The sequence below is a fragment of the Bombus fervidus genome, unplaced genomic scaffold (assembly GCF_041682495.2).
Source record: "Bombus fervidus isolate BK054 unplaced genomic scaffold, iyBomFerv1 scaffold0020, whole genome shotgun sequence".
Taxonomy (NCBI): Eukaryota; Metazoa; Arthropoda; class Insecta; order Hymenoptera; family Apidae; genus Bombus; species Bombus fervidus.
In genome coordinates this window covers 5774922-5780570 of record NW_027212583.1, presented here as the reverse complement: position 1 = coordinate 5780570, position 5649 = coordinate 5774922, and positions in this window count along the sequence as shown.

Here is a 5649-nt window from a genome sequence, read left to right as displayed (position 1 = left end):
TGACGTAATAGTATATATCGTTATACGTTATAACGTAAAATAATATAACGATATACGTTATAACGCAAGAGTATATAACGTTAAACGTTATAAGGTAATAGTATATAGCGTTATACGTTATAACGTAACTCTATCTATAGTTATACGTTATAACGTAATAGTATATAACGTTATACGTTATAAGGTAATAGTATATAGCGTTATACGTTATAACGTAACGCTACCTATAGTTATACGTTATAACGTAATAGTATATAACGTGAGATGTTATCAGGTAATAGTATATAATGTTATACGTTATAACGTAACACTACATATCGTTATACGTTGTACCATAATACTACATATTGTTATACGTTATAACGTAATAGTATATAACGTTATACGTTATAAGGTAATAGTATATAATGTTATACGTTATAACGTAACACTACATATCGTTATACGTTGTACCATAATACTACATATCGTTAGACGTTATAACGTAATAGTATATAACGTTATACGTTATAAGGTAATAGTATATAGCGTTATACGTTATAACGTAACGCTACCTATAGTTATACATTATAACGTAATAGTATATAACGTGAGACGTTATAAGGTAATTGTATATAATGTTATACGTTATAACGTAACACTACATATCGATATACGTTGTACCATAATACTACATATCGTTAGACGTTATAACGTAATAGTATATATCGTTATACGTTATATCGTAAAATAATATAACGATATACGTTATAACGCAAATGTATATAACGTTATACTTTATAAGGTAATTTTATATAACGTTATACGTTATAACGTAACACTACATATCGTTATACGTTATAACGTAATACTACATATCGTTAGACGTTATAACGTAATAGTATATAACGTTATACGTTATAACGTAAAATAATATATCGATATACGTTATAACGCAAGAGTATATAACGTTAAACGTTATAACGTAATAGTATATAGCGTTTTACGTTATAACGTAACGCTACCTATAGTTATACATTATAACGTAATAGTATATAACGTGAGACGTTAGAAGGTAATAGTATATAACGTTATACGTTATAAGGTAATAGTATATAGCGTTATACGTTATAACGTCACACTATCTATAGTTATACGTTATAACGTAATAGTATATAACGTTATACGTTATAAGGTAATAGTATATAGCGTTATACGTTATAACGTAACGCTACCTATAGTTATACGATATAACGTAATAGTATATAACGTGAGACGTTATCAGGTAATAGTATATAATGTTATACGTTATAACGTAACACTACATATCGTTATACGTTGTACCATAATACTACATATTGTTATACGTTATAACGTAATAGTATATAACGTGAGACGTTATCAGGTAATAGTATATAATGTTATACGTTATAACGTAACACTACATATCGTTATACGTTGTACCATAATACTGCATATTGTTATACGTTATAACGTAATAGTATATAACGTTATACGTTATAACGTAACACTACATATCGTTATATGTTATAACGTAATAGTATATAACGTTAGTACGTTATAAGGTAATAGTATATAGCGTTATACGTTATAACGTAACACTATATATCGTTATATGTTATACTGCAATAGTATATAACGTTATATGTTATAAGGTAAAAGTATGTAGCGTTATACGTTACAACTTAAAGCTACCTATAGTTATACATTATAACGTAATAGTATATAACGTGAGACCTTATAAGGTAACAGTATATAACGTTATACGTTATACCTTAAAATAATATAACGATATACGTTATAACGCAAGAGTATATAACGTTAAACGTTATAAGGTAATAGTATATAATGTTATACGTTATAACGTTACACTACATATCGTTATACGTTTTAACGTAACACTACATAACGTTATCGGTTATAACGTAATAGAATATAACGTTATACGTTATAAGGTAATAGTGTATAATGTTATACGTTATAACGTAATGGAATATAATGTTATACGTTATAACGTTACACTACATATCGTTGTACGTTATAACGTAACGCTACATAACGTTATACGTTATAACGTAATAGTATATAACGTTATACGTTATAAGGTAATATTATATAGCGTTATACGTTATAACGTAACGCTACCTATAGTTATACGTTATAACGTGGCACTACATATCGTTATACGTTATAACGTAATAGTACATATCGTTAGACGTTATAACGTTATAGTATATAACGTTATACGTTATATCGTAAAATAATGTAACGATATACGTTATAACGCAAGGGTATATAACGTTATACGTTATATGGTAGTTGTATATAACGTTATACGTTATAACGTAACACTATATATCGTTATACGTTATAACGTAATAGTATATAACGTTATACGTTATAAGGTAATAGTATATAATGTTATACGTTATAACGTAACACTACATATCGTTATACGTTATATCGTAATACTACATATCGTTAGACGTTATAACGTAATAGTATATAACGTTATACGTTATAACGTAAAATGATATAACGATATACGTTATAACGTAAGAGCATATTACGTTATACGTTATAAGGTAATATTATATAATGTTATACGTTATAACGTAACACTACATATCGTTATATGTTATAATGTCATACTACATATCGTTATACGTTATAACGTAATAGTATATAACGTTATACGTTATATCGCAAAATAATAAAACGATATACGTTATAACGTAAGAGTATATAACGTTATACGTTATAAGGTAATAATATATAGCGTTATACCTTATAACGTAACGCTACCTATAGTTATACGTTATAACGATATAGTATATAACGTTATGCGTTATAAGGTAATAGTCTATAGCGATATACGTTATAACGAACGCTACCTATAGTTATACGTTATAACTTAATAGTATATAACGTGAGACGTTATAAGGTAATAGTATATAATGTTATACGTTATAAAGTAACACTACATATCGTTATACGTTATAACGTAACATAACATAACGCTATAAGTTATAACGTAATAGTATATAACCTTATACGTTACAACGTAACTCCACCTATCGTTATATATTATGACGTATTAATATATAAAGTTATACGTTATAACGTTACACTACATATCGTTATACGTTATAACGTAACGCTACATAACGTTATACGTTGTAACATAATACTACATATCGTTAGACGTTATAACGCAATAGTATATATCGTTATACGTTATAACGTAAAATAATATAACGATATACGTTATAACGCAAGAGTATATAACGTTAAACGTTATAAGGTAATAGTATATAGCGTTATACGTTATAACGTAACGCTACCTATAGTTATACATTATAACGTAATAGTTTATAACGTGAGACGTTATAAGGTAATTGTATATAATGTTATACGTTATAACGTAACACTACATATCGTTATACGTTATAACGTAATACTACATATCGTTAGACGTTATAACGTAATAGTATAAAACGTTATACGATGTAACGTAAAATAATATAACGATATGCGTTATAACGCAGGAGTATATAACGTTATACGTTATAACGTACTAGAATGTAACGTTATACGTTATAACGTAAGATTATATAGCGTTATACGTTATAAGGTACTAGTATATAATGTGATACGATATCACGGAACACTACATACCGTTATACGTTATAACGTATTAATATATAACGTTATACGTTGTAACGTAACACTACATACCGATGTACGTTATAACGTAATACTACATATCGTTAGACGTCATAACGTAATAGAATATAACGTTATACGTTATATCGTTACACTACATATCGCAATACGTAATAACGCAATAGTATATAACCTTATACGTTACAAAGTAACTACACCTATCGTTATAAGTTATAACGTATTAATATATAATGTTATACGTTGTAACGTAACGCTACACATCGTTAAACGATATAACGTAATGGAATAAGACGTTATTCGTTATAACGTAACACTACATATTGTTATACGATATAACGTAATAGTATATAACGTTAGACGTTATAACGTAATAGTATATATCGTTATACGTTATAAGATAATAGTATATAATGTCATACGTTATAACGTAACACTACATATCGTTATACGTTATAACGTAACACTACACATCGTTATACGTTATTACGTAATGGAATAAGACGTCATACGTTATAACATAAGAGCATATTACGTTATACGTTATAAGGTAATAGTATATAATGTTACACGTTATAACGTTACACTACATATCGTTATACGTTATAGCGTAACGCTACATAACGTTATACGTTATAATGTAATAGTATATAACGTTATACGATATAAGGTAATAGTATATAACGTTGTACGCTATAACGTAATAGAATATAACGTTATACGTTGTAACGCAAGAGTATATAATGTTATACGTTATAACGTAACACTACAAATCGTTATACGTTCTAACGTAATGGTATATAACGTTATACGTTATAAGGTTATAGTATATAGCGTTATACGTTATAACGTAACACTACATATCGTTACACGTTATAACGTAATAGAATATAACGTTATACGTTATAACGTAACACTACATATCGTTATACGTTAAAAGGTAATAGTATATAACGTTTTAGAGTTATAAGGTAATAGTATATAACGTTATACATTATAACGCAAGAGTATATAATGTTATACGTTATAACGTAACACTTCATATTGTTAAACATTATAACGTAATAGTATATAGCGTATACGCTAAAGCGTAACACTCCATATCGATATAATTTATAACGTAACAGCATATAACATTATACTTTGTAACGTAAAATAATATAACGATATACGTTATAACGCAAGAGTATATAACGTTATACGTTATAACGTAATAGAATATAATGTTATACGTAATAAGGCAATAGTATATAACGTTATACGTTATCGCGAAGCATTACATACCGCTATACGTTATAAGGTAATGGAATAACTCGTTATACGTTATAACGTAAGAGTATATAACGTTATACGTTATATGGTAATGGAATATAATGTTATACGTTATAACGTAACACTACATATCGTTACACGTTATAACGTAATAGAATATAATGTTATACGTTATAACGTAACACTACATATCGTTATACGTTATAAGGTAATAGCATATATCGTTATTCGTTATATGGTAATGGTATATAACGCTATAAGTTATAACGTAATAGAATATACCGTTACACGTTATCACGCAAGAGTATATAATGTCATACGTTATAACGTAACACTACATATCGTTATACGTTATAGCGTAACGCTACATAACGTTATACGTTGTAATGTAATAGTATATAACGTTATACGATATAAGGTAATAGTATATAACGTTATACGTTATAACGTAATAGAATATAACGTTATACGTTGTCACGCAAGAGTATATAACGTTATACGTTAGAACGTAACTCTACATATCGTTATACGTTAGAACTTAACGCTACATATCGTTATACGTTAAAAGGTAATAGTATATAACGTTTTAGATTTATAAGGTAATAGTATATAACGTTATACATTATAACGCATGAGTATATGATGTTATACGTTATAACGTAACACTTCATATCGTTATACATTATTACGTAA